This window comes from Antechinus flavipes, chromosome 2, assembly GCF_016432865.1.
Source record: "Antechinus flavipes isolate AdamAnt ecotype Samford, QLD, Australia chromosome 2, AdamAnt_v2, whole genome shotgun sequence".
Lineage (NCBI taxonomy): Eukaryota > Metazoa > Chordata > Mammalia > Dasyuromorphia > Dasyuridae > Antechinus > Antechinus flavipes.
This window is the reverse complement of record NC_067399.1, coordinates 101245209-101260470: the sequence shown is the minus strand read 5'-3', so window position 1 is coordinate 101260470 and position 15262 is coordinate 101245209.

The window sequence follows — 15262 nt, the reverse complement described above, 5'->3', positions numbered from 1 at the left end:
ATATGCATTGTTTATGGACATACCACATCTCATATCAGTTTATTGTTCAGTGAGATTGCATTTCAGTAAGTATTTGTGAGAGAGACAGAAGGTTGAAAATGAGAAAGAGAGAGGATATTTTCAGGCTTCAAATGGGTGGTTCTTTCATAATTAAAGCAATAATTGGAACATAAAATATTTTGACTGCACACTGCAGTTTTCCCATAGCAATGGATCTTTTCATATTAACTAAAAGACCTTTATAAATTGAGCAAATGCAGAGTTCACTCTTCTCCTAGCTAGAATGTCAGCCATCTGCACCCACAGTGTGAGGGATGAGCCTGTCATTTAGATTGGTATTTGAAATCAAACTATTATGAATTTCTGGATCTTAGAGTGCAGCTAGGACTCTCCCCCTCCCCCAAGAAGACATAAAAATTGTCCTAACACTTTTCTACAGTATCCTGGTTTAGATGCTATGCTGTATTTCCTTTGAGATCCCCCTATTACTTTTGATGGTTATAAATGAAACAAAATTTTCCTTTTTTAATCAAGCTAATAACTTACTCAAAACCCAAGGTTTGTATAGTAACTTTATTGGCGCTTTGCAGAAGATGAGTATAATAATATACACTTCCTGCCTGCAAGGAATTTATTTAATTTAATTAAATATAGCAGAATATACCCAATGTGGAGAAAAAATTCCAATATTCTTATTATTGAAGTAGTCTTCTTCTCTGATTGAAAATTAATCATTGGAGCATTTTGATTTTCTTAGGAGAACTAATAATAAATGTCACCATTTTTAAGGTGCTTTAATGTTTGTCAAGCACTTTACTTATATATTATCTAATTTGATCACCAAATCTCATGAGGTTGGTTCTCTTATGATCTCTCATTTTACAGATAAAGAAAATGAGTTTGAGAAAGGGTAAGGGACTTGCCTAGAGCCATACAGGTAGTGAATTTTCAGGTTAGGATTTAAATTCTAGTTTTTTTTTTTTTTTTCACCTAGATGCTTCCCTTGGTGATGCTTGATGCATTCTGCTACAATCTTGTAGCAGATTTATTTAGAATATTTCATTTTTAAATTCCATTTATTCTATTCAAAAACCTAAGAATAAAAATTAAAAAATCAATTCAAAACCATATAAAACAAGAGATTTTTAATAACTACATGTAAATATAAACATTGAAATAAGAATGGAATACTTTAAATAAGATATTAGTAAAATAATATTAAATTCCTGAACTACCCAACATTTATTTTATACATATTATCTAGTTATTATTTTAATTTTTACTTTCTTAGTTTTAGTCAATGTGTATATATTACTCTTTTAGTTCTGTCTTGTTTTTACTCTTTCAATGTCCATTTGTAGCTTTCATAATTATAGTTTTATATGCTGTTCTGTGGCAGTCAGACCTTTTGTTTCTGAGGTTTTACTATTACAAAACATGTTATAATTTAAAAAAAATCTGATTTTTAAAATTGTCACTAACCTTTTTAGACAATGATCTTCATAGTGGGATAACTAGATGAAATGGCATGGCTATTTTTCACCTTTTATTTTCTCTTGCTGCTGTTCAGAAGCATTAAATATATTCTCAGTTCCACTAACAGTTGAAAACTGTGGCTATTTTTGAATAGCTGTATCAAAGCAGCTAGGTTGCAAAGTGTATAGAGTACTAAATTTTGAGTCAGGAAGAATTTAAATCCTACAACCACAACTTACTAGCTGTGGGATTCTGGGCAAGCCACTCAACCTCCTTAAATTTCTTTCACTTTAATAATTTGTAAAATGGGGGTATTCAAAGCTCTTACCTTTCTGGGGCATAATAAAGATCAAAAGAATTAATATATGTAAAGTGCTTTCCAGATCTTGAAGCATTATGCAAATGTTAGATATTATGATTATTATTTTATAGTCTTGTATTATCTTTGCCAAATTGCTGGGAGTCAGGTATATGAGATATTTAAATGTGTGTTTATTTTATCATTAAAAAGGATGGACACCTTTCTTTGTTGACCTTTATATTTTTTCTTCTTTAAAGAAATTCATATTCATATATTTATGCTAATTATCAGATGGGAAAGGGTACTTACTCATAAACTTGACTTAATTATGTGTATGTAGATTTTTAATGCAAGAATTTTGAGATAATTGTTTCAAATTTTTTCTTATTTTTATTCTTTACTTTGTCTTTTTTCTGCTATGGAAAAATATTTTATATAATCTATTCTGCTCTACCTAATTCTTTTAATAAAAAAGGTAATTGGTGCTTTTAAAAAAATCATTGTTTTTTCCCCCTAATATGTTCTACTGGAGATGGCTATAATGTGAACTCTCCCTCATTTCATTTCAGGGTTGAGATAAAATGAGGTACTTACAAATCACTGAACAGTTAACAAAAGGAGGGTTACTTCTGCTAACAAAGAAAGAATATGCAGCATGGATATTCCTGGCAATTTCTCTTTGCTTTTCTGTATGTACCATCTCTCCCCAGCCCTGTCTCCACATGCAAACATGTCTGATCACCAGAGTGGGATGTGATAAAGAACATGTGGACTTTTATGGTCTTCAGTGATCTTCCAGGTTGCAGTGGCCCTAACTGCATGTCAGTGAGGCATTTTATGCTTCTAGTGACCTGGAAGCTACATCAAAAAAGCAGTGGTCATTTTAAGTCTTGAGACCATTTTATTTTCTTTTAGAGAAAAATAACCTATGGTAAAAAGGAATAAAAGGAGGTCTGGGCTTAACCCATGCTCTGGGGAAATACAGGTAAATATTCATTCTTTCACATCATCCTTTCTATCAGTTTTTCTTTCTTTTTTCTTTTTTTTTAAATCAGCGATTTTGCAGTGTTTATTTGATTGATAGCCCATTGATTTTATTTTATTTATTGTCTAATTTTCTGAATTTTTAAAGAAAATTATTATATTCACATACTGATAAGAATTATTATAGTGATTAAGGATGCTAGACTTGAAGTCAGAAAATCCAAATTAGAAATACATGTTCAATACTTTCCTCCCTCCTTATCTCAACCTTTTGACTTCTGTGGCTTCTTTCAAGTCTCAAAATCAATTATATCTTCTTTAGAAATAGTTTCTCAAGCCCTCTTTTAATTATAGCTTGTATATACATTTTGTTTGCTTGTTGTCTCCCCCATTAGACTATTGGTTCCTTGAGGGCAGAGATTCTCTCTTGTCTCTATTTATATCCCCAGGAAAAAAAAAAAAAAAGGCCTGACACATAGTAGATACTTACGCATTTTTACTGACTGCTTCATTAACTGATTAGTTAACTGTGTGATCATAGACATGTCATCTGGCTTCTCATCTGAATTGGATTTCTTTTTTCTGTGGATTGGGATAGTAAAATTTGAATTATTTAAATTATAGGATTGACTGTTATAAGGAAAGTCTACACAGATCTTAAAATTTGAGCTATTTATTACCTCCATATGGGTATTTTACCTCCTCTTTGCCATATTTTTTTCTCTTTGATTCTCTTTATTCTTATATTGTTATAGTTAGTATTTCTAGAACTTTGCTAAGTAGAAATGATTAGTGGACAATTGGCAAACCCTTTAATATTTCTCCATCACATACAATACCATCTCTTTAATAGAGATAACAGGTTTTTTAAGGTTAAACTTAAATCTTTACCCATTTATAATTTTTAGTTTTTTTTCTTAACAAATGGGTGCTGTATTTTGTCAAAGTGTTTTTTTCTAAATTTCACAGTTGTACTAAAAAAAAATTCTGATTTTTCATTAGAGTATGGAAATTATCCTGTATTCTCACAGGCTATGACTTTGGAGTGCAAGCTCAGGAAAGTCATTCTAAGTTAAAAAATGCTTCCTAAGTGGGACCCACCTGATAATAAAACTGGGGAGTATGACAGTTAATTTTATTTATTTATTTAGTTTTAATTTATTTTTATTAAAAAACAGAATAGAAAAAAAAAGAAAAAGAGAAAAGGAAAACAAAACAAAATATTGTCAGTTGCCCAAAAGAACATCAGGGAAGATTCAAAATATATAACAATAAATTACCAGTCTAAGAAAGAATATATAATCATAGAAAAAATATATTCATTAGTGTCCATTTTTTCTTTGCTTCTTTGTAGGTTATTTTTTTCTTTGCTGGGTACTTTTTTACTTTATTTTTTTCCCCTTTCATCCCTTCCCCTCCTCCAAGCAGGTTATAAACATAGATATATGATATATATATATACATATATGTATATATGTATATATATATATATGTGTGTGTGTGTGTATATAGGTATACACACACATACACACAGCCATATATTCTCACATACACATACGCACACACATATATGCATATACATTCACACTTACAGACTCACTCAACATACACATATGTACATAGCAATATGCATACACATTTATATCTACTCAGACACACACACACACACACACACACACACACACACACATACACATCCACCCACATGCAAATATGCAACCAAAACATCAACCTGGGTGATATATAATGTAGATTTCTCTCTTAATTGAATCTTTGTTTGATTTTTCTCTTCTTTCCTATCCCTGCTAACTCTTCTGCTATGAATCTGCTCTTTAACTTGCCTTGCTATTACTTAACCTCTCCCCACTTCCTACCCATGGATCCCTCCCTTATCTTCTTCCTCTAGCCTTTGCTTCCCCCTCTGCCTATACCTATCCCCTTATTTCTTTATAGATTTGGAGAGTGCTATACCCTTGATGGTAAATGTGTAGTTTTGTCTATTTAACCCAATCCTAATGTGAGTAGATTTTCAGAACTATGAGCCCTTTCCCTTCTCTAATATATTGTATAACATAATTACTATTTTTACCTTTTTTCTACATTTTTTTTTCTTTTTTCTTAGTTTACTCAACTCTGCCCCAATATTTCTTTTGAGCTATCCAATTGCTGATGTGAATCTTAAACATATGATATACCTTTCCATGTAAAAAACATAAACATTTTGTCTACAATATGTTTTTTGAAATTTATCTTGGATATGGCTTCTTATATGTTAAATTTTCCATTGAATTCCAGTTTGGTTGAAAATCTGCAAGTTTGTTGATTTTTTTTCATTCAGTATTATGCATAATTTTGCTGGATATGATATTTTTGACCTCAGGGCTCATTCTTTTGATAGCTAGTAGATATGTTTCTAGGATCTGCAGTCTTTTATTGTGCTGCTGATAATTCTATTTGTAGCTATAGCATATTTGAATTTTATTTTTCTTGTTTCTTGCAGAACTTTTTGTTTGACCTGGGGTTTTCAAAATTTGACAATAATATTCCTATGTGTTTTTCACAAAGGATCTCTCAGGTGGTGATTGGTGGTTCCCCCCCCCCCCCATTTCTACTTTCTCCTTATGTTCTTTTAGTCCAATACAATTTTCTTAGATTATTTCTTGCATTATTGTATCAAGATTCTTTTTTTGGTCACAGCTTTCAGATAGTCCAATTATTTTTATGTTTTTTCTTCTTCATCTATTCTCTAGCTCTGTTTTTTCTTATGTTTCACATTCTATTCTATTTTTTTGATTCTTTATATTGTTTTGTTATTTCTTGATCTTTTTTATTTTATTTTATAATAACTTTTTATTGATAGAACCCATGCCAGAGTAATTTTTTACAACATTTTCCCTTGCACTCACTTTTATTCCAATTTTTTCCCTCCCTCCACCTCCTCCTGTAGATGGCAAGCAGTCCTATATATGTTAAATATGTTGCAGTATATCCAAGATACAATATATGTTTGCAGAACCGAACAGTTCTCTTGTTGCACAGATTCAGAAGGTAAAAATAACCCGGGAAGAAAAACAAAAATGCAGAGTTCACATTCATTTCCCAGTGTTCTTTCTTTAGGTGTAGCTGCTTCTATCCATTATTTATCAATTGAAACGGAGTTAGGTCTCTTTGTCAAAGAAGTCCACTTCCGTCAGAATACATCCTCATACAGTATCATTGTTGAAGTGTATAATGATCTCCTGGTTCTGCTCATTTCACTTAGCATCAGTTCATGTAAGTCTCTCCAAGCCTCTCTGTATTCATCCTGTTGGTCATTTCTTACAGAACAATAATATTCCATAATATTCATATAACACAATTTACCCAGCCATTCTCCAATTGATGGGCATCCATTCTTCCCTTTGCCCAAATATAATTTATAAGGAGATATTTTTATCTTTAAAACTGTACCTTTATTTTTGTTGGTTGAAACAAAAATAATCTTTTTTTGCATAGTTTTTATTTTATTTTAGTTTAGTTTCGGTTTTTCCTTGATGTCTCTCATTTGATTTTGAAATTCTTTTATAAATTCTGAGTAGGGAGTCACTTAATGTTACTCTTTGGGGAAGAAGAAACTTAGTTTTATTTCAGTGTCCTCCTCTGAAGATGAACCCTGGTCTTCCCTATTGCTGCATAGATTTCTATGGTTGGGTTCTTTCTCCTTTGCAATTCACTTTTTTTTAAAAAAATGAGTATTACTTCCTAGCTGTGTGACCCTGGGCAAGGGACTTAACCCCAATTGCATCAGGAAAGAAAGAGTATTAGTGTAAGTACCTCTAATCATGGAGTGGGGGAGGATGCTGCCTCTAGATTCAGTTCTCTCTACTTATCTGGAATCCCAAACCAAAAGCTCCATCCACCTGCAAGTGCCCAGAGCCAGCAGCACCCTTGCCTCACTGCTTCTGCAGTTATAGGGTGGGGATGAGTTCCTTCTCATCCAGGACTGCTTCTCTGCAGCACAGCTGGGCTGGGCTTTCCTAATCAACAGAAATTCCCTCAAGTCTTTCTGGATTTAGACCCCCGATGCCACATGTTGTCCAGGAGCTGAAAGTTTATGTGGTTCCTGCTGAGGCTCCAGCCAAACCCAGCTAACTTCCAGGGTCCCTACCAGTTGTTTCTTGAAGAGGTAACCTGGAGGTGTTTGCACTTCACACTGATTAATTCCCAGCCTGGCGTCTTTCTTTGGCTCTTCTGGGTTTATACCGGGATAGGACTAATCTAAATTCAGAATTCACATTCCACAAGCATCGTAGAGTGGGTACAAGTTTATTACTGTTGAGAACGTTGACTTAAAAAAGATATAAGAAAAAAGGAAACATAGTATAAAAGTAATGCACAACTAACAAACACAGTGATCACTAAGACAATAAGAGAAACACAACATACAACATACATCATCAGCTGGGAGAAACCAGGCTATAGCTATCCAGCCTCTGGAATGGGAGGCTTTGTTGGGCAAGTGGAAACAAACTTTCTGATTTCTCAAAGTTCCTTTATACTAAGGGGTTTACATAGTTTGAGAACAAAGAAGGCACTTTGCTAAATAGTCTCATTTGATATGTGACCCTTGAGACAGAATAGCCCACTTCAGGTATAGGGGATGTTCCATTGCAAGCACTCCATCAAAGAGAATATTTTTTTACTCCTTTATGAGGATTATGTTTACTTTCAGGAACTGGCCAGGTTTCTGGAGTTTACATAGAGCTTCCATAAAGGATATTCATTAATAAAGGTGCCAGGAGATTTATCAGCTAGTTAATAGTGCATTTGAAAGTTCTCAGCAAACAAATTTACAAAAAGACATGCCCAAGATTTACTGGAATTCCTCACTAGAATTTCCTACAAGGAGCAACCTTTTCTGCCCCAAATCTTTGTCATTTCATCTGACTATATTTGCCCTGAGGCTCAGATTTGTTCTGTTTGTGGCAGAAATCTAGAGTCTGAAATTTACTGACTTACTCTGCCATCTTCCCAGAATTCTCTGAGTATAAAAGTTCTTAAAAGTTATTTGTTAAATTTTAGAGGGTACTAATCTATGGTCATGGTGGTGGGTATATTCACAGTAATGTATTCACAGATAAAGCAGTTATATAAATTGATTTTAAAAATTCATTAATGAGTATGTCTATGACAATTGTTTTCCTAATTTTAAAGAATTGTTGAATTCCTCAATTAATTCATCAATAGATCAACAAATTTTTATTCAATGCTTAATTCTTGTGCTGGGCACTCTCCTAGATGCTAAGGATAAAAAGACAATTCAATTCAATAATTCAATTCAGTAAACATTTATGAAACACCTACTATGTGCAGCATCAAAAAATAGTATACAAAAAAGTACATATTGGATAAATGGGGAATAATTAAAAGAGTAAAAACAATGGAATTAAAAGGAATCAGGGAAGACTTCAGTAGAAGATGATGTTTTTGTTGGCACTTAAAGCAAGCCAGGGATGTCAGTAATTGGAGCAGAAGAGGGAGAGCATTTCAAACAAAGGAGATAGAGAAAATGCTGGGACTGAGAGATGGAATGTCTTATTAACTTGACAACAGTAATGTGACCAGTTATTGGATTTTCTGGTATATGTTGACAACTAAGGTATAAAAAACACTGTAATGGCAAAAGGAGGAGACTAGCTAGGTTATAAAGATCTTTGGAGGCCAAATAAAGCATTTTGTATTTGTTCCTAGAGGTAATAGGAAGCCACTGTATTTCGTGTGTGTGTGTGTGTGTGTGTGTGTGTGTGTGTGTGTGTGTGTGTACCTGCATTTTAGGGAAATCACTTTTGTGGCTAGGGGGAGAATGGATAGGAGAAGAGGGAGACTTGAGGCAGACAGACCTACCAGGAAACTTTTAAAATAATCCATATTTGAGTTGATGAGTGCCTGCACTAGAGTGTTAATAGTATCGCAGGAGAGAATGGAATGTATTGGAGAGATGTTATAAAAGGGAAATTGGCAATTCTTGGCAACAGCTTGTCTAGGGAGAAGAATGAGAAATAGTGGTTATGTTCTTGAGGAACTGAGAGGATGGTACTTCTCTTACAGTAGTAGAGAAGGTAGGAGGCAGTGAAGGTCTAGGGGAAAAGAGGATAAGTTTTGTTTTGGACATGCTGAATTTAAGATTTCTACTAATATCCAACTGAACTGAACATCCAACATCCAACATCCAACAGCTGAAAGGCAGTTGGGTATGTGAAATTTAAGATCAAGGAAGAGATTGGGAGCATAGATTTGAGAATCATGAGCAGAAAGCTGGTAATTAAACCCATGGGAGCTAATAGAACCTCTAAGATGATAGGTAGAGAGGAGATTAAAAATGTTTTTGCCCTAAAATAACTCATTCTCTGTGAAGAAATATAATATATGTACATATATGACAGATATACAAAGAAATAAAATGGGAGAAAAAACAGTCCCTTAGATTGTAAATTCCTTGAGGTAAGGGACTTTTTCTTGAGGGAAGAGGTTTGGAACATTTTGGAAAGAACCTGTCTCATAATAGAAGCTTAATAAATATTAATTGTTTGATCATAATTTTGAGGAAGGTAAGACATTAACTTCTCAAGGAAACTGAAAAACCTTCATGTTCTATCACTTGAACTTAGTTTTAAAGATATCTAGAGCTTGGAAGAGGCAAAGATGTATAGAGTGTACATTCTAGGTACGAGATACAGCTAACACAAAGATAGGGTGTGGAGTATCTTTGTGAGAAATAGCAAGAAAGCCAATTTGACTGGACAATAGAAGAGGAGGAATGCATAAACCTAGAAAGAGAAGTCATATCTATTCTGGAAAGATCTTTATGTGTCAGATAAAGAAATATTAATTTGGCAACTAGATAAGCTACTTAATTATGGGAGCTTTACACTAGGAAAATCACTTTGGGAACAGTGTAGACAATAACTGGAATAACTGAGGTTATATATGTTGAAGGATTTAACTAGGATGTTAACCACATGAGCAGAGGGAAAGAGATATAAAGAAGTGTAATCATAATTAATATCTTCTATGTCTGTTTTTACCTTCTAATTAATTTAACATGTTTATTTTCTTTTTCTGATAATGGGTTATGTTAGTTTCCCTTTTCCTATTTTGCCAATTTAACTTTTTATTTTATATAAATATAAGGAATATATAAATATATATTTTATCTAAATATAAGGAATGATTAAAGTATTCTCAGTTTAGTGGGAAAATCATGAAATAAACCTATGTAGATAGATATATATGCACACATTATACACACACAGACACACACACACAATTATCTTTATTTGTTCTTATCTCTCTTATTTTTTATTTAGGCAATTTGATTAACCTCTCTTGTTAAAAAATTAGGTTACTACTTAAAAACTGTATTGATTTAAAAAAAGTTTTATTTTTACAAATTCAAGTGTACTTCTCTTTTCAATTATATGATTTTTATCAATTGCTTAGTTTTGAAATAATTTTAAAGTTTTACAGAAGAGGTTAGAAAAAGTTTAGTTAACTGAGACAGGAATACTGGATTTGGAATAAGGAAAACTCAAATTTAATTCTTACTTGCAAATACTTACTAGCTGTGTAACTCTGGGAACATTAATCTCCATCTCCCATAATTTCCTTATGACAAAATGTATATAAATAATAGAACCTACTAAGGTTGATGAGAAGATATAACATTATAATATTTGTAAAGTGAAAAGGAAACAGATAAGCAGGGTATCTTTGAAAGTAAAATATTGAAATTGACACATATATACATATACACATTAAAACTATTATGTAATAAAGATATGCATATTTATATATAATTTCCTTTTCAGTTCTACTTTGTGCATTTTAAATATTCATGTATATCCTTGTATGCATATTGTTCATTCAGAATGAAGGAAAAAATTACTAGAACCTGGTACCCTGCTGACACAGTTACACTCTGCCAAATAACTAATTCTATCCAAGCATTTTATTCTTAAACAGATCAACAAGCCAGGCAGAATTCCTTGGCTCTCAATTATATTAGATTCTATGGTCCACCTATGATGGCAATCCTCTTTACTTGAGAATAGCTTTCACTATGCATAAGTGAATTGCTCAATGTACCGTCTTCTTTAAGGATCTCTAAGTTTCCCACGATTTCCATCTTATGCTGCGCTCACCTTTTATAATGTTTCATTCTCTCCTAAGTGGGAAATTTGATATGTCCCTTCTACTTTATGAAGTTATATATTCACATAAACACATGTAAATAAACTCATGTAATATATCACATATGTATAAACACAGAAACATATTTATCCCTTTCATGTTAAGACTATATTCTTTAGTTATATCAATTCAAGCAATTTACTGCTATTTTTATCTTATTGATTAAATTGAGCCTATTTTTTGCCTTGCTATTGAAGTAATTAATCAAAAAATCCTTTTGTTATTATTTTTTTATTTTTGTCCTTCCTAAATCCATCCCAAGGTGACTCAATTGAGATAGTTAATAGAGTAAAACCTATGCTTTGCTATTGTTATAAAGAATTTTTATAGAGTAAAAATTTAGTTATCCATAATCTTAAAGGCATTTTTGCAATCATGGAAAACATATTTCTATTAGCCATGTTGTGAAAGAAGAAACAGAATAAAAGAAAAAAATCATGAAAAATAGTTTTGATGCTACTTTATAATATAGTTTGAGATCTGCTATGACTAGGCCACCATTCTTACATTTTTCTGTAGAGGGCTGAAACTATTGGGTTGATGCACTGAGGTCGGGACTGCTGAGCGCTTGAGGTTAACTATTGATTGGACAATACTCTATGGGCATATGCTTGGAAAATGGTCCTTTCCATTATCCATACTGGCTCAATGATTGGTGTATAGAGGATTGTAGGAGGGACTAAGTGGAATAAGACGAGGGAGGGTCACACTCTTGGCGGTAGAGGAGGGAGAAAGCAGTTGTGGAGAATCTATTTCCATCCTGTTCAATCCTGTGTCTAAGACCAAGAATAAAGACTGAGGACTTTTGCTTATCCTGACTCTGGCTGATTCTGGGGTTTCCTGGGTGCTAGTGCAGTCGTTACATTTTTCATTAATTATTTTGATATTCTTGACCTTTTATTTTTCCAAGTGAATTTTGTCAATCTCCCCCTTTATCAAATAAATTTTAGTAGTTTGAATACTATGATACTGAATATATAAATTAATTTAGGGAGATTCATTGGTTCAATGGATTTCTTTCTTTAAATTTTATTAATCTCTCCTTTAATTTTTAGAATTTACAATTTGGTATCTAATTGGAGACTTTTAATAATTTGTTATTTTTCTTTTCTAGTTTCATGTCTAATCCATGCAACTTTCTCTATTTTTATTATATTTGAAAATGGAAATATCTGTTCAACTCTGGTCTTTTCATCAAGAATATTTAAAAGTTTCCTATTTCTTTCAATGTACAATTTCCCTCTGAAATTGGTCTGTGTTTGATTCTTGTTTGAAATCCAAACTCCTTTGCCTCCTGGAATATTGGATTCCAATTTCTCCAATCTTTTTTTTTGTAGAACCTTCTAAATTCTGTGTAATACTGACTGTGGGCTCTATCCTATTTGAATTGTTTCTTTCTGGTTGCTTGAAGTATTTTCTCCTTAACCCGAGATTCTAGAATTTGGCTATAACTTATGAGAGTTTCCATTTTGGGAATAATTTATGTATTCTTTCAATTATTCTAGAATATCAGGGAAGCTTTCCTTAATAGTTATTTTTTGAAAGATGCTGTCTAGGCTTTTTACAGATGGTTGCATGATTCTTTAAGTATTCTCTTCTAGATCTATTTTCCAGGTCAGATATTTTTCTAATGAGGTATTTTACATTTTCTTCTATTCTTTCATTTGTTTTTGTTTTTGTTTGGCTGTGTCTTGATGTCTTATGAAGTCATCAGCTTCCACTTGCCCACTTGCCCACTTGTAATTTTTAAGGAATAATTTTCTTCAATGGGATTTGTACTTTCTTTTCTATTTGGCCACTTTTATTTTTTACAGAGTTGTTTTCTTTAGTCAATTTTTGTACTTTCTTTATCAAATGGTTGACTTATTTTACCTCATAATTTTCGTGCATAATTCTTGTTTTTTTTTCCCAATTTTTCTTCTACTTTTCTTATTTGATTTTAAAAATTCTTCTTGGGCTCTTCCAGGAGATTGAGACCAATTTACATTTCTCTTTTAGACTTCTCATGTGCACATTTTTACATTGTTATCCTCTTCTGAGTTTCTGGTTTGATTTTCCCTTTTGCCACACTATTATAATAACTTCTCTCTATATTTTTTTCTCATTTCCCAATCTATTTCATGATTTTTAAAGTTCAGCTCTCCTCTTGGGGTACAGTGGGCCCTTTCCCAAGGTTCCTGCATCAGGAGGTGGGAGCCTGTTCATTGATTTGTTGTTTGGTCTCACCTTTTGCTCTAGGGTCTGAGACTGGCAATTTGCCTGCTATGATGGAGTCATCTGCTCTGGCCACACCTATGGCACCAGCTTCCAGGGATGGCGGTTTCTTGTTATATTGAGGCTCAAGGCATAACAATTTATCTGCTGTGTTGCTAGTCTGCTGAGCTGAAATGCTAATCTCCACTGGAGTTGTAAACTTCCTACTGGCTAGCCCTTGTGCTAGGCTGTGATTTCAATTTATCCAAAGGAAACAGAGCTTCCTCTGCTGTCCTGAATTCTAAGTTATTTGGGGCTGCAAAATTATCTCATCTTGCTTTTTATAAGTTCTATTGCTCCAGACTTCATTATGAGGCTTGATTTAACGTTGTTTTGAGGGAAATGAGAGGGTTCAGGCAACTTTCTGCCCTTTCTCCATCATCTTGGCTCCACCTCCACTAATTGTAATTTTTAAGATTGACTTTGTTTTTCTTCTAAATATTTCTGCATATCAAAGGTGCCAACAAGACCTTTTCCTATACACACACACACACACACACACACACACAAATATGCATAGACAAACAACACATATATACTTATGTGTACAAATAGATAAAATATATACATGTGTGTATATATACATATATATGTAGCTATGATATGCCAAACATTCATGGAAATTTCTATGCTCTAGAAAATATCTCACATTAGCTGTGTATCTTCTCTTTCAGGAAAATCCCTTGAAACTATATGCATACATATATATTCAATATTTCCTTAAAATTTTGTTTTATTTGTGCTTTTTCTGCAGTCTTCTCATCTTGGATTGAATAATTCTATGCAGTTCCTATTTATGTTTCTTAAAATGTCATTTTCTTGACTGTTCATGAGATTGATGAGGTTTAGATTTGGGGTACCCAAATGAAATTAGGGTTACTGGTGGTCAGGGAGTTAAATAAGGTCTAGTGACAGGTTCAGTGTTCAGAGAATCAAATGGAGGGGTTTGTTTCCCCTGCAATCCCTTGGGATTTGGGACAAGCATAGGTTCTCTGTAAAGGAATTTATAGACCTGAAAATCTAGATTGATAAAAGAGGTTTATTATGGGGGTTGGAAGTAAAGTAAAATCTGGTTAAGGAAATAGGTGAGGGTGAAGAGAAGAAGGCACTGGAAAAGAATATTCTAGTGGGCAGAAGCTCCTTGGGGTGCCAAGCATAGGGCTGGCAGGTTTGGAACCTCTGCCAAGAGAGGGTTTTAGTTTGGCTCTTTTATAATAGGGGGCTTTGGTTACAAGCTGAAGGAGGCTTGTGGGTGGAATCTCAGGTTGGCTCCTTGCTGGGTTTCAGCTAGGGCTAGAATTTAAATTGAATTCAATTGATTTCAGGATTGAACCAACCCCACCCAGATAACAAAGATGAAACTGTTTGTACTTTGGGGTGGAGTCCCCTCACTGAGGCAGAGTTGAAGGAGATTTTGTCCTTTAACGATTTTCAGAGTTTTGGAGTTCCCTCTTCAAGATCATATCTTTGACTTTAGTAGCTTTAGAATTTAAAATTATGTTTTAGTGAGGAAAAAATAAAACTAGTATTAGTGAAGAAGGATATTATATCAATATATAGATATATCATCAATAAATAAGTTATTAAAGAAAAAATAATGAAACTAAACTACATATACAATCTCATAGAAGAAAAAATTTAAAGATGTAGTCACTGGTAAAATTGTCCTTCTAGAAGAATATATAAGAGGCAAAATAAATAGTAAAATAAAATCAAAAGACAATTCAACAGACTTGATAATTTCAGAAGCAAATGTGATAAGTTCACTTTGTTTCATTTGGCTTTTTTCTTGCTTACTTGGCACACTAGAGTAATGCTTTTTTTCCTATTAAATAAAAAAAATATGCTACAAAACTAAGAATATAATTAAAGATATTGTGGTCAGGCTATCATTATGGGCAGAGATTTTTTTTTCTATTCTAGACCAAAGCTTCTTAAACTGTGGTTTACAACTTTATGTGAGGTTACATAACTGAATGTAGCAGTTGTAAAATTATGATTTATTTACAGCAAATGTTT